The sequence below is a fragment of the Podarcis vaucheri genome (genome assembly GCF_965113315.1).
Source record: "Podarcis vaucheri genome assembly, chromosome: 1".
In the NCBI taxonomy this organism is placed as follows: domain Eukaryota; kingdom Metazoa; phylum Chordata; class Lepidosauria; order Squamata; family Lacertidae; genus Podarcis; species Podarcis vaucheri.
The window spans coordinates 73,820,597-73,835,940 of record NC_138759.1 but is presented as its reverse complement, the minus strand read 5'-3'; the positions used below and the strand labels follow the sequence as shown (position 1 = coordinate 73,835,940).

General features: G+C 38.5%; 1 protein-coding gene across 12 annotated transcripts in view; it reads left to right on the top strand.

The window, feature by feature from the left end:
* Nucleotides 1–15,344, top strand: part of SOX6 (SRY-box transcription factor 6) — a 460,580-nt gene that overhangs the window by 90,491 nt on the left and 354,745 nt on the right. The window lies entirely within an intron of this gene.

Genomic DNA, 15,344 nt, shown 5'->3' with positions numbered 1-15,344 from the left:
GGGGTTGTTGAAATCATCCATTATTATTTTTTTCTCTGGCAGATTTTGCCACTTCATTAATATCTTTCAACATACTGAGTTGCTTGGCTGCTTCTTCTTTTACATGGCTTATATCATATCATGCCATCACAGCACATTCTGCAGTTTCAAGTTAATTGCTCAATTAACAGCGGTATTCATAAAGTGCTAGGAAAATTCCACAACTAATGATTTGGACAATTTCAAAATAGGTTGGTATTTCATAGTTTTAAATGTCAGGCATGCCAGTATATGCAGGCGCAGGATCATCTAAGCTTTGAACTCTTATGTAGGTATAGAGGCTAGAATTTGTGAGGGGAGTTTTTTAGCACCACCCCTTCCTTGTATTGGGGAGTTCTGCGGCCACCTTTTTAACCTCCTGGATCCCTGGGGAACAAAATTAAAAATATAAATTGACTCCTCAGTTGTTTATGGTTGTGTTTTACCAGAATGAAAGAATAAGCTACATTAATAGGCTTTTGTAATCTACCATCTTAGTCTTGGTGAGCTTTGTGATGGTTTCTTGTCAGTGCTTTTGACTGGATACTTGAATGTATGAGAACCATTGTTTATAAGTCTCTTGCATTCTTTTTTTGCATTTGCCACATTGCCTGGATATTGGAGATAGCGGATACCATTATTCAGCCACAACATACCATTTTACTGGAGGAAAAAGACCCCCCCCCCGCCTTGGGGATATGACAATTGTGCCTGTAGATTCTTTGCCGAATCTAAAAACATTTTCATAAGTACCACAAAGGAATAGGGTAGAGGGCATAGACACACAGCTCTAAAAAAAGGTAAATTACCTGTAATGTTAATGCTTCCATACAAATTATCACTGAAAGACACTTAATACTGGTGAAAATCTGAAGTAAGCAAAAATAAAACAACAGTCCAGAAACATTGTGTGATCTAGCCAAACATAAGCACATTTAGTAAAAGGTAAAGGTAAGCCCCAAATGAACACAGTGAGCCTTACTTCTGGTTAAACAAGCACAGGATTGGGATTGGTAATACCTGGTGTTTGTAATTTGAAGTATCTGCTTGAGTCCAGGTAACTGGAATTACACCTGTGTTTAAGGATTACATGTGTCTCTAAACAATGTTTTGCTAGGAAGGTGTTAATCATCAGGCTCAGGAAAGTAATAATAATATGTGTAAAATGCTAGTTGCTGCAGTGATATTCAGGTCGTGTTCTCAGGACTGTTTTTGTAATCTCATAGATACCTCAAGGACAACACAATTTACATGCTCTAACAAAAAAGGAAAAGAGAAAAAAAGAATTATATTATCCCTTTTGGGCATGCAACAAACTACCATTAACATTTTTTCATCGGTATTCTTTTTAGAGTTTTCTAAACTGAACACTACAATGCTAACAGCTTATTTTTATAAAGAGGTTATTACAGTACTTTCACATCTTTATAGTACTGTAGTAAAGCTGAATTTACTACTATAGTGAAGGTAGAGTGAGGCTAAAGCCAGAGTCAACATAAAAATGATTCAACACCCTTTGCAGATAGGGCGGGGGAAAGACCTTCTTGACTTGAGATCTGATACTGTACATAGCTAGAGGGCAGTTGTTTAAGGGTTGCCAATAAAATGTGCACACCACTGACAACAGCTGCTTTCTTATTGGTTCAGCATTGAATACTGAAATGTGAGGGATGCCTTTTCTTCTCTGTAAATACTTGATTAACATCAAATGTTTAATAAGAGTCACATGCACAAATGGAAAAGAGAAACCATCCTCAAGATTAAGTGTCTGAGACTGGCTGGGAACAAATCCAAATACCTGATTTTGTACTGTTGTGCCTACAAATTACTCTTTTAAGTATTGTGGTGTAAAACCTTTAAGGTGCTCCTTTTAATTTGAGCTTGCTGACGAGGAAATATAGATTTGTTTACGTGTATAGAATTAAAGTAAACTTGTGCACTGGGAATTGGCAAATCACGTTGAGACCAATCCAGTGCGGAAATTGATCTTATTATACTGCATGGGGATGATGCCTGATCCTCTCTAATATGTGAGGGCAGCACATGACACAAGCAAGGACTTGTCACAATATATTTGTCAGAATTTTTTCCCCTTCCTAGAGTAAGAGAGAAAAAGTAGAGAAAAAACTGGGCACTGTGCTGAATTATTTGGCTTGGGTGGAAGCTGTGTTCACCTCTGTTTGCGCATGCTTCTTCTGCATGTTCTGTTGCAGCCTTCTGTAATCACATGTCCCATTTTCCTTGACCATTGGCCATGGTGGCTGGTGAAGGTGGGAGTTGGAGCCCACCACATCCGGGAACTCAAGCCTGGGGAAGGCTGTTCTAGCATATTCCATACCAAATAACTTGCATCATACACTTGCATTCAGAATTATGTAAGGGAGCATGGTCCCACTCTATTCTGCCTTGTCCAGTTCTATGCAACACAATTTAAGAAGGTTATTGACAAGCTGGAACATGTGCAGAGGAGGGCAACCAAGATGATCAAGGGTCTGGAAACCAAGCCAAATAAGAAGTGCTTGAAGGAGCTGGGTATGTTTAGCCTGGAAAAGAGGAGAGTGAGAGGGGATATGATACATGGGCTGTTACATGGAGGATGGAGCAAGCTTGTTTTCTCCTGCTCTGGAGGCTAGGACTTTGAACCAATAGATTCAAGTTACAAGAAAGGAGATTCCGACTAAACATCAGGAAGAACTTCCTCCCAGTAAAGCTGTTCAACAATGGAACCGACTCCCACGAGAGGTGGTGGACTCTCTTTCCTTGGAGGTTTATAAGCATGGGTTGGAGGTCCACCTGACATATATGACCTAGTTGAGATTCCTGCATTGTAGGGGGTTGGACTAGATGACCGTTGGTATCCCTTCTAACTCTACAATTCTGATTCTCAGCCCCTAAAATGACTGTTCCTTTTCAGGGATCCAGGCAGTCTGGAATAGGACCCTTGTACTGCTGTTTCCTTGTACTTCTTTCCTTTACTTCTAAAACCTTCTGTTGCCGCACAATATAAAACATTCAAAGACTTGGGCTGGAGACTGACTGCCCATCCCAAACCTGAGTGATTTATTGCTATATATGCAAAATTTTCTTGAGAAAGGGAAAATGTACCCCTTTTCTTTCCTCCCTCCTGAAAAGCTCCGTACTATGGGAAGGGGGTGTTTAATGCTGTGCATACCCAATTGTTATACCTGATTCCCTTACTATAAACCCCAATGGGCTCAAGCAAGCCAATTCCCTGTCCCTACTCCCACTTGAATGGATATGTTCAATATTCTGGTAGTCCTGGAAATGAAAGGTCCTTGTCACCCAGGTTTTTTATTATTAAAAAGTTGTATTTTAATATAAATACTTCCCCTGAGCACAGAAAAACTAGTACTATATTTTTGAAAGGCACTATTGCACTTCCAAACTGATAGGTAAGGACTATCCAAGTTAGGTATTAAAAGAAAATTAACTACTACTGCTGCTGCTGCTGCTGCTGCTGCTGCTGCTGCTGCTACTTTTGTTATTGGTTCAGAAGCCTTTTGAAACTCTTTATTGTTCTTGTCTAGGAAGACAATAAGATTTTTGAGACAGTTTTATTTTTTAAATATAAGATTTCCACTCATAAGAAAAGTTCAGGTTGAAACTGAATAAATAAGTCTGCCAATTTCCCAAGGGTGAGACCACTGCTTTCCCATGCCTCTTCTTAACTACAATGACAATGACACTTTGATAGACAAGGTTACCTATTCTGACATAACAGACCTTTTGCTGCTTAGCTGGCTTTTGTTACTGAGGCTTAGCCTTATGAAATTTATTAAAATTTAAATGGTATTATGAGTGCTATCATTGTACAAATGAGTGCTTAATTGTCTCTTTTTCTTCTGAGAGTGCCAGCAATGACTTCGTAGATTAAAATCACCTTTGTGAGAATATCAGCATTTATCCAGTAACCACTGAAAAAACAAGGGAAGTGTTTGTTCAGTTTCTGCTAGCAGCAACCTATTGCCTGTGCAGTTTGTGGAGTGCCTCTCCATCATCTTCAGAGGGGGGAAAGAGTGGCCTGTAGGCTAAAGAAGAATAAAGTCTTGAGTGTCTGAGAGATAGAGACTCTAGACAAGTGAACATTTTCTCAGGAAACTCCAGTCTGCCATTATATTAACAAGGAAGTGTTTAAAAAGGTTTTAGGGACATATTAGATGGAAGAGACAAATAGCTATTCTGTTCTTGAGCAAGCTCTAGTGAAAGTGCTGAATAATGAATTAGAGCAGTTGTGATGAATCTGCAGACAAGAAACTTTCGACTTTCTCCTCTCCCCCCCTCCCCCGGCGTGCCTTTGCTCTCCTATGACTTTTCAGGTCCAGTGGACAAGCTCAAGCAGTTTCCTCCCCTTTGAAAGGATTTAGCCTAAGAATTGGCCTTCTGCCACATTTAATCTCTCTCTCATTCTTGGGAGGCAAGAGCTTTGCTGCAGGATGAGTAGCAAACAAGGAGAATATATCAAGACTAGGAGAGATGGTACAGTACAAGGAGGGGCAGCCACGCACATAAATTCAACAAGATACACACAAAATAATATTGGCCAAGTTCCAAAGATATGTGAAAAGGGAGGGGATGGTTTTCCTCAAATAGTTGCCCCCCCATGCCACATGCAGTTGTGTAGCATTTATGTAATTACATAAATGGGTGTGGTGTTTGTGACAGTTTTTTTAAAAAAATATTTAGCAGGATGGGATGGCTATCCCATAGGCTTGTGTGTGCTAGTGACCCTTCAGTTTGATGTTTATCAGATCAACAATCATGTTTATTACACTCAAGTTTCCTTTATATCCTCTTGATACAGTTAAGGCTGAATAATGAGACCAGGTGATTGACTGACCTGGCAGAAGTGGTGGCAGAATCCATCCAATAAAAAGGAAAGTAAACTAACTAAAATAACTAATATTCTACCTAGTGAGAAATGCTTAGTGGTCTGGGCTACCAGAAATATCTGTTGCTGGCTGCTTGCTTAGAATACTTAAAATGAGAGATACAAGGTATTCTAGGTGCATCTTTACATTATTTTACTTATTCCTCCTGTGCTTAAAGCAGCCTTTGCCAACCTGATTTCCTCCAGATGTTTTGGACTATAACTCTCATTGCTGTCTCTGTGGCTGATGGGAGTTGTAGTTAAACATCTGGAGGGTGATTGGTGAAGGCTGGCTTAAACTTCCAACAGTTGCCTGAAAAGAAAAAGAAAATCTAGTAGCAATTTCCCATGGATGAGAACAGCAGGGTGCCATATACATCATCTACCAGTTATGATGCCCCACATGCAAAATCCACCAGTTTTATGTATTTGCACAAATGAATTAAGTAGAATAATGAAAGTTATTCACAGCATATGGTTCATATTTTTATTTCAGTTTGCATTTAGCCTATGGCAGGCTAGAAAGACAATAGTTTGGCAGCTGGCTCCTGGTTTTGTAATGGGTTTTTGTTTTCAGGCCAAGGTAAATCTGTGCTTATGATGTAACCTCTACCATCTAAACAAAGTCTCATGTTTATGCAGATTTCCAGATTGGCACTGATGTACCCTGAAGCCCAGTCACATCAAGAGTGGAATGTGGACAGCCCCATGTGTCAGTCCTGTGTTAACAGGAACACCCTGTGCTTGTTTGTTTGACAGGAATATATTCTTGTTTAATGCTGAATATGTAGATCTTGCTGGCACTGTGGGTGATGTACATCACAATGATCTTATTTTCAGTTATTGATTCTGAGTTGCTGTCTGCTTGTTATTCTTTTATTATTTGAATTAGACAGATTTGGAAACTGGATGAGAGAAAGGTCAGATAAGTGATTTTAGTACTTATAATAACACAACTTCCTAATGTGTGTGTAATCTGAAGTGTAGCCTTCTTTTGTTGCACAAATGAGTTTCATGTTTAACCAGCTTTGCCATGCTGTTGGATCGGTGATAGGTATAGTAAACAAGCAAAATGTCTTTCATTGTGGCAGTGGGATCTTTGTGGTAGCTAGCCTTGTGTCCTATGGACTTTAAGGGCAAATTTTGCTGTCACTGCAACAATGTCCTCCAACATACCACATGATTTTTCCCACATTGAAAACCAACCACATTAAAATGGATTGTTTTATTCAAATAATAAAATTGATGAGACAGGTAACATTGGCCTGTCTGTTGTGTCCTTCCAAGTTCCTTATGTAGCATCAGTACTCTTTCAATGATTTGGGGTGGGGGTGGAAGTGGGGCAAAATTGCTGCATGCTAGCAGTGGATAACCTTTTTCAGCCAGAGGGCCACATTCACTTGTGGGTGCAGCTAGGGTCAGAAACAGGAAGCACAACAGATGTGACTCCTCCTACCCCTCTATCTTCCATCCATGCTACCAAGAAGCATTATCACAGTTCAAAATACATATTTCAACCTGGCTAAAACACTTGAGGGAGAGCACAGAGCAGGGCCAGTGAGGTGTGTCACATGGTGAAGGGGAATAACAGGACATAGCCTGGGGAGAGTCCCAAAGCCCAAATAGAAAGGGTCAGAAGGCCAAATTTGACATCTGGATCTGTGGTTCTTAATGTCTGCTGTCTTCTGACAGAATTCCATTCCCTCTTCAGGGAAAGAATTGCATTTTCAACAGTTTAAACTTAGTGTTGTGCATATGAGATGGACTGGAGATCTTCTCAGGCTTCTTATGTGCACTGGTGGAGGAGGTGAGGTCTCAGGTTAGATGTTGTGGTTCTGTGGGATTTTATTTCTAGGGACAGTTGAAGGCAGAGATGCTTCCGAACCACAGGAATGATGGGTAGAACACACATGACAAACAGCTCAGTGAGCATTACAAGACAGAGGATACAGTACAATTTTAGAGCCTATTTCATGGTGACGATGGCAGCAAAGAGGGACTATTTTTATACCACCATTGCATCTGCTCATTGCCATCCAGCAGAGACTTCTTCATTTGCATTTCTAGAACAGTTTGCTGGAACCCTTGGTAGCCCATTGTGATATATTTACACAGCATTTGGCAGATAAAAATGCTTGCATCTGCTCCAACTTGGATGCTAGTTTGTTTCAGTACAGTTCTTTGCTCCTCCGTGTACTTTTGCTTGGATGATTTTCAGTTGTTGTGGTCTGAGGATGTTGGAGAAATGTGGTGTACCACTTGTGTACTCAACTTTTGTTCTTCTTGGCTAAAGGGAGTGACCAGCTGGGCCCAAGAGGTGGTCAGTTCTTCTTTGGGAGAGGGGGTGGTCAGAGCTGCCTTGAAGGAGGTAGCTGTCAAAGCTACTCCTTAAGAAGCGTCCCCTGGACTCTACTGATTCAATATTTGGACTCTCTTCCAAATATTGACCCATTTATAACCTTCCCTTTTAGTGCTTGAATGAGCATTGGTAGCCCAACTCCAGACATCCCCAAATAAAGAAAGATTATCTGGATCCATTTCAGTCTGGTTTTTGGAACTGAAATTGTACAGCTTTGACTGTCTTGATGAACGATCTTAGCTGCAAAAGAAACAATGGAGTGTTTTTAATATCATTGACCATCATATCCTTGTTTCCATGCTCCAGTGGTTCTGTTCTTACCCTGCTCATTGATTCTAGAGGTAGTGTTGGAAGACTAGTGTTTTTGTACTTCCTGAAACAGGCTGATCTTGCTACAGTTTTACATGCTATAATAACCTCTAAGTTGCACTTGTGTTATATATGACCTATGAATAGCATTCAGAAAATGTATCCAGTTCAAAAAACTGTGGCAGTTTATCCTGATTTGCTTGTGAGTTGTTTATACATCCTCCAATTAGTTCATTCCATACTTTTTAATGCATTTTCTAACTGGGATTTTAATTCGTTCTTATTTATTGAACAGTCATCCTGATTTGCTTGCAGGGTGTTTCTACATCTTAAAGTGCATTTGTTGCGCTATGGCAGTAGAAAGCTTTAATACACTTTAATTGCGCAAATCTAAATTTACAGTATATACTTGAACCCCTCTTGCAAAATAGTGGCAGTCTGGAGGCGCCCCAAGTACAATTCATAGTGCTTCTCTTGTCATTGAAAAGTCTGGGTAACTAGGGGACTGGTATGTTTGTTGGATTCCTACTTTACTGGTGCCTCAGAAGCTACTGAAAGCCTTCATAATCTGCCTAGGTGAATAAAAATCTTTGCCAGCCTTTAATTTTTATCAGTAGCACTGAGAAATAGGATGTTTTTGATGATTTTTTTATTTTCTCTCTCTTAGTCTTGTTTCATTGATTGGTTATGACTGATGGTTTAAAAATCTGATTGTAAGGTGCCTTGGGGCCTAGAATCATCAAAATGGCAGGAATTCCTATGGGGACAATGACACACTTTCCCCTGCCCCAGTGACCCCAAGCATCGAGAATTAAGCCAATTGCTATCTGAAAAGTCCTGTGCCTTCATTTCCACAGCCCCATTCTGGATTCCTTTATTTAGGAATTTGGGAAGCAGCTTTATACTGAGTCAGACCATTGCTCCATGCAATGCAGCATTACCTGCACTGACTGGCAGTGGCTCAGTATCATTACTAATAGGAGTCTTTCCCAGCCATGCCTAGGGATGCTATGGATAGAACCTGGGATCTATTGTACACAGCGCATGTACCATCTAGTTGCTATAGCCTATCAGAAGGCAGTGAGATGGAAAATACATCTCTGCATCTTGAGTACTCCAGCTATACATTATTTATGATGGAAGGTGAATGCCAAGGGCCAAATTGTTAGTTCTCTCATGAGATGGACATTGATTGTATTTGAAATAGCATTAGGAATAGTTAAATAAGTTGTGAATAAGTGACCAGACCTATTGTTTAGTCATATTGCATATGAGTCTCATGAATGGTACAGTATAATTTCATGCCGTCACATTTTGTTTCTATTTTAGATTGCTTGGCACAATTCTAAAATTATGTTGATCTATAATATTTTAAATGGAATATCTTTATGTACTTTAAAAGATTATTAAAAAAGAAAGATAAATAATGACACCCATTTTTTCCTGAAAGGCAAAGGGCAGCTATCCCAGAAGCATTACAGTTCCAAGAACTCTTACGTAGTAACCCGACTGAGTTCAATGACAAATCTCAAGAATGAATTATTTGAAGGCTTGGAATTTATTTATTTTATAAATAACATATATTTTACAAAGTTTGTTTGTTATACATTTGTACATCCCTTAAGATATTTCAGCCAATATTTTCATGATGGTTCCTGATATAAAGCAGCAGGTTTTCATCTCTGTTTGGATATAGCTGGACATGATGGCAGACTGAACCTTTCAAAACTGCACCAATATTAACCACTGATTTCAAAGCTTCACAGATTTTTTGGTTTCTTAGAATGCTAGGTATGAGGCTGCTAACATAACATCTATGCAATAAATAGATTTATTAAGGCAACCTGTGCATACTTACTCCAGAGCAATCGTATTTTGAGCCTTTGATTAAGTGGGACAGTAGCAGAACCTCTTACTGTTCTTGTTAATAATTGCTTTGATTGTACATTTGTACATGAATCTCCCTATATAAATGATGGTAAATAAAAGTTGTATTTCATGTAATTCCATAGGCTCCATTTTAACGTGTTTAAAACTATCCCCTTGAAGACTGGCTAAATGCTGATCCTTCTTTCCTTGTAATCGCCTGATAGTTTATAAACTGTCCCCTTCTCCATCTGCAGAAATATGTCCTCTTGTAGGAGAGGGATTTCTATAAAGCTTTCTGAGAGGAAAGAAACATGCCAATTAACAATATTTTCCATTGGCCAATCTCCAGAATAAGACTGTTGTTACAGTTCTTGGTGCAGTTTCCTTTTTTATGTTAATGGTTTCTTTCTTTCTTAACTAAATTGCTATGTAGCTGGCAAATAATTGAAAATAGACCACTCTTAAAATAATAATTTTGCTAACTGGAAAAATTTGTTCATTTCTGTTATGCTGCTTTATTGCATGTGTTTTTTCCCAGGCAGCTCTCGGGACAGTAATTTTTATGCCATTCCTTTAAAATAACTTGCAAGTCTTGCAGGGCCTTTTTAGGCATTCAGTGCTGTTCTCTGCTGAAAGGGCAACAGAGTTGGGATATGTCATAATTTTGTTGATTAATTGGACCATTATTTTGGCTGTGTTATTTGTCTGTATTGGACTTTATTTCTCTCTTGTACTATTTTTAATAACTCCTTCAGACAGAATTCCAAGAATGTAGGAGAAGCATGGAAGGAAGGTGGGAATGAATTACATTGCAGTCATATGTTCAGTTAACAGGAAACAATGCATTATTATTTTTTTGTAAATAATAACCAAGTGGAAGTGTGACAGGAAATACATATTTCTTCTATTGGTCATTCATAAATAGCATGCGGAGAAGCCAGAATGATTCCTTATCTCGCCAAATGGTTAGAGTATTTAAATGACCCACATAGGACATTTAGGAAATACCTGTTCTGGTTGTATGATACCTTTTGAGATGCACAGTCCTATCAAATCACCATAGATGCTGAACCTTCATAGGACTATACTTTTTTAAAAAATGACTCAATATGAATCATAGTAACTTTAGCTATACAGGAATAAAACTATATTTTCTCAATATTCACACAGAAGATTTTCAGTTCTCTTCCTTCTTAAAAATCTCCCTGCATGCATAAACTTTTCAGTTAAGGAGAACATAAGGCAATATAGTTTCTGCCTCATGTGCTAGCTTCCCAGAAGAAAGGAGATATTGGCATGCAGGTCAGCTTTCCTTTGCTCTCCTCCTGAACATAAAAAATTATTAGGGTTTTTTTTCACCCAAAACTGAGGTAGGTGGGTGTGAGAGAGAGAGAGGCCGGAGGTGGTTTGGGCATGATAAAAGTTTTGAAATCCCTCAACCCATTTTCATGCTTTCCTCCACATTTGCACCTGTTTCTTTCCACGTTTTGCAAATTTATCGGCATTATCAGGGACCTCCTCCCAAAGCAATTTGACCAGGGATAATGTAAGTAGCATGTGGACCTAAGGGGGGAAAAGTCAAAGTAAGAGCAAAATTTCTTGCCCTTGCTCAAAATGGGTGAACATTTTTAGTCCCCCATCAGTAAATCAAGATTAAGAGAAAGGTCCATTTGATGGGCTGTTTTGTTATCTGCAAAATAATCCTGTTTTCTTTCATTCCTCTAAAGCAGGGAGTGTGGGGGTATTGTTTTTGTTTGTTAATATGCTATATATTTTTGTGTTTTTATATTGTAAACTGTCCTGGGATCTTCAGATAAAGGGTGGTATATTAATTTATTTATTTAATTAATTGACTGGTTGATTAATGGGATAAGCACAGTGTTACACAGCGGAATTCCAAAGAGCGAGAATTCTGACCCTGCATTTCTACAAAAGTTATCAATCCTTAAAAAACAATCAGAATGACAATCAGTAAGTTCAACCTAAATATAAAATCAAGTACCAGCATCTGAACTAAATCAAATGGTTGTTCTGATTGCAGACCCTTCCTTTTTACAACAGTGTGATGCAGTACAATTGTTACCACGCCCAGAGTTTGCGTATCTCACCCACCATACAAGCTCCATTTTGAGCATTATATTGGAAGCACATCTCACTTGTGTTTCCTCATTGACTACTTCTTTAGAACATCTGAAGGCAATTGAAGGACAGCTTCTTCTCTCTCTTCTTCTTATATCTGGAAGTCAGGAGGAGATTCATGAAGTATACTGCCCCAGGGTGGGAAGGAGATGTTTTAGGAAAGAGAGTTGATTAAATAATCAGCAGAGTTTAAAAGCTGATTCATAAGTTTATATTTTTGCACACACAGTTATATAGTTATATATGAGAATATTCTGTCCTGTAACATCAGAATGGCATACCGGCATGGTTTCTCCTGCCTGAAAAATGTGCCTTGAAGTCAGTGTTTGGATGAAAAAATACCCAAACACAATTATTCCCCTGGAATGATACAGCCAAGCTTGGTTAAAGGAGGGAAGACATTTTTATATGAAACCATAATATGGAAATTGACACCTAAAACATTTGCTAAGATAATTTCCAGGTCTTAGCAAAGCAGTCATTTGAGAAGACAGTTCTGGCATTATTTAAAAGAGGCATATACTTAAAAATATGAACGAATAAAAAGATCTCCTTAGTGTTAACTATATGTTAAAGGAAAGTGACCTAGTAAAATGTTTTATCCTCAACTTCTAAGCAGGATTGGATTCAGAGTTTCCTTCAGCAAAACTCTGCTATCATGATGCTTCTGTTGTAAGGAGACAGGTGATTTCTGCCAGTTCTCCTTTCTGCCCTGTGGGCCCTGAAAAGCTGCTTCCAAGGGTTAGTGGATGTTCTGAATCAGCATGGAAAGTGATGCGAAGGTTGCAGGGGTAAGGAAGAATTAGTGAAAATTGCTTCCCTGCTTCTTCCAACAGGAGCATCCAATGAGTGGAGTTCTGCTAATGAGACAGTTAGATCCAACCCTATAAATTTATTAGACTATCACTTGATCATTTTACTGAGCCACTTTCCTTTTAAGATCTGTGGAAGAGCAATTCTGGATCTAACCCATATTCAGCATCACAACTGAAGCTTCTGGAGGCAAAGTATATATTTGTATTTGGTCTTATATAAACAAATGATTATAAAGTACTGAAGCTGCCAGGCCTGCTGTTAAAATAACTTGATACTTGCCACTGTCAGCGTAGCATGTACTTGATAATTATGTCCACATGGCCTGTTTTGTGACAAACTCTTGGTTAGCTGTGTTTGAAAACATAAATTTTCCCTTCTTTTCTAGAGTACAAGTAAGCTGTTACTGAACAACATACAGCCTAGTACAGAAACTTACATGACAGATCTATTTGAAAGGTCTTGGGCTACTCAGGCTTGTGATTTACAGAGCCATCCTAAGTGCCAGTGTCCATTGTATGGTATCAGCTCAAGATACAGTAACAAATGGGAGATTGTATGGCAAGTGTACCATGTTAACTATCAGGTTATGCTTTCCATCTTTTTTTCTGAATTGCTATACGTGGTGTGCTAGGTTCCTGTGAATAATCTGAGTTGTTTCTCCCCTGCAAAACCATAAAGTCCATCTTGGCTTTCTGACACTGACTAAGCTACTTGGATTAGGAAAACCTTTTCTTAAAAGAGAAAAATTGGATGTTCCGCAAACCCAGCAGATATTTTGAAACACTCATGGAGCTGATAAGAGTCATCGTAAATTTAAACATTACCTTGCCTTGCACGGAAACCACACTAATAAATGGCTTTGAATTTTTTATGAATGACCGAGTACCAAGCTTTACTAATAAGCCCAAGCTGTGGTGCTTTATATTTTTCTTTTCTTTTTTCTTTTTGGCTAAAGGATGCTGCAGAGAAAGCACTGATGAGGTGTCATATAATTTTACAAGTTGCATAACTGCTTTTAACAACTAAACTCTCTCTGATTAAAATAACAATTGAGCCTGTAATTTTTCTGAACAGCTGCTGCTACAGGGGGTCATTACCTTGGAGAGCTTGGAAATAATTGTACTCCTAATACATGAGTTATGTAGTCTCATGTTTTACAGCAATGCACAAAGTTTAAAGCCTATAGTAGAATGTTATTTGAAAGCTGTCAAACCATGTTAAAAAAGACTGCATCGTCAAAGGCCCTTGTGGCCAGGATTCAACATGTAGCCTTGTCTTACTCATTATAAAATGCATGTTTATAAAGTTCCACAGAGCATCCAATTCCCAATTCACTTATATCAGCAAGACTTAACTTGCTCATTAATCTAAATTCTTTTGCAACTTTAATCTACATGTTTAATTAATCATAAAATGAGGCGGTAAGTAATTTCAGCAATGTGTGGCTTGTTATCAGATGCATTTAATCACTCTTCTGTGAGCTCATTTGGAAACACCTGAAGATGTCGAGAGCAGTTTGAATAAGCATAAATTATTCTTTGTCAGTGTACTTCACCCAACTAATAAGACATTAATTTAAAAAAGGCAGTGTTAGTCATTTTTAGATCTTCACCAATATTTTTAGCTTAGCAATATAACGCTAATTGTATATACTGTACAATACACAATATAGTGTCCGACAATGGAACAGGGAGTATTATTCAATTCATTTTCCTGTTTACATGTAATTACTCTGCGTAATCTTAGGTTGAATGAAGATTAACCATAGTTATCAAATCGTAAGTATTTAAATGTTCTTGGAACAAGCTACTAGTTAATTGAAATCATAAAAGCTACTAGATGATATAATAGCAGTTGTAAGATTATATCTTCTCTGTGAATTTACTTTTGTTTGAAGTACCTTTATGCAGTTTTTTTACTGTATTAAAAACATAGCCAAATATGAAGAAGTAACTTCTACGAACGAATAAACACATTTTAATATAGAGACTATTGATCTGATCTTGACAAATTAGCAGGGCATAACAGAACCCTTTACAAGGCAATTGGATGCCAATCCACAGTTTAGTGTGCTAACTGGAAAAGGTCTCTCTTGTCTTGGCACTTCTACGAATGCTACCACAGGGCTGTGCATGGTATCCCCAGCCTGTTAGGAGCTTATGCATGGGTTAAATAGCTGCACAGATCTCCAGAGTTACTATAGTGCTGTGCTGCAGTACTGCCCTACTGTGTTCTGAATAATTTCCAAGTATACCCCTGAACCTAAAATCACCAATGTGAACTCTTCCTTTTCCTTTATTTGAGAAGCTGTGGCCAGAGGCAGAGGACTGTGTAAGACTGGAGACTGTTTATCATCCTTTTCTCACCTTTCTTTCTTCAGACGTGGTCAGTGGAAATATTCCTAAACCAAAGAAGACACTCACAACCTCAGGCTGATATTTCATAAGGGTGAATTATACTCCCCAGAGTGTTAGACATGGATGAATTTAAAATGGCATTTTTGGAGAATGTCAGCACCTGTCCTGTTTCTGCCTTCTTGCAAGGGTTGACATTCTGTAAGAATAATTATTTCCTTAGAAAGAGATTTGTTGACCTGTCATGGATCTTCACAAACACACATTCTGCTGACCACTCCTTTGAGCTCTTCTAGATATTGCAGTGTGTATGTATTATAGCAGCAAGACATTATTTCTGCTATAAGAATTTTACACTTCCTGCAATGTTTTCTCTGCTCCATCTTTTCTTAAGGCCCTGTTTTCTTTGACTGTGTAGTGCTCTAATAAGATCATTAGTCAGGCGCACTGTCTCCATGAACTCTAAATGATGCTGCATTGCTGGCACAGTAGCAATACACTGTGGTAACTGATCCCTCTCTACCTTTTCCTGCTGACAAATTGCCCCTTGTGATCTCCACAATTTGATGTTTATTTTAATCCTGTATTCCTC